General features: G+C 42.9%; 1 protein-coding gene across 5 annotated transcripts in view; it reads right to left on the bottom strand.

Annotated features, from left to right (window-relative positions):
• Positions 1-592, bottom strand: part of Dzip1l (DAZ interacting zinc finger protein 1 like) — a 40122-nt gene that overhangs the window by 7100 nt on the left and 32430 nt on the right. The gene's annotated exons all lie outside the window — the stretch shown is intronic.

Consider the following 592-nt stretch of genomic DNA (forward strand, 5'->3'; position numbering starts at 1 on the left):
GAGTGTCCAGCACCCCTGTGTCTGTGTAGCTCACATCTCCCGGTTCTCCCTGCTTTCTCATGTGGGAGGGCAGGTCCTGGTACAAAGTCAAGCAAAGCAGACACTATACTAAGTTAGAGACATTTGGGCAAATGAGCAAAGAAACACAAGCTCAGACGAAGGCAGGAAAGCCAACTGTCTGTCAGAGATTTCTGCAGTGCCAAGAACTGTCCTAGCTTTAGAAACCTTAAGGTCAGGAAGGTGACTTTGGATGGAGCTTCTCAGATACTCACATGATTTTTACCATATTCTTATACGAGCTGTTTGTGGTCTCTTTAACATTTTACATTAAACAACTGTACTTTAAACATAAAATCCTTGCTTTATACTTAGACAAGAAATAATTCTACTACCTCACATGACTGTATGCTAGGATTGTTCCCCCAATTCATGTGAAGGGAAAGAAAGAACAAGTTGTAAAATAATTGGTCCATGTACCAACTAAAACCATCTCTGATGTCCCCGGGAGGTGTGTGTGTGTGTGTGTGTATATGTGTGTGTGTGTGTGTGTGTGTGTGTGTGTGTGTGTGTGTGTGTGTGTGTGTGTGTGTGC

The sequence above is a fragment of the Microtus ochrogaster genome, unplaced genomic scaffold (assembly GCF_000317375.1).
Source record: "Microtus ochrogaster isolate Prairie Vole_2 unplaced genomic scaffold, MicOch1.0 UNK24, whole genome shotgun sequence".
NCBI lineage: Eukaryota > Metazoa > Chordata > Mammalia > Rodentia > Cricetidae > Microtus > Microtus ochrogaster.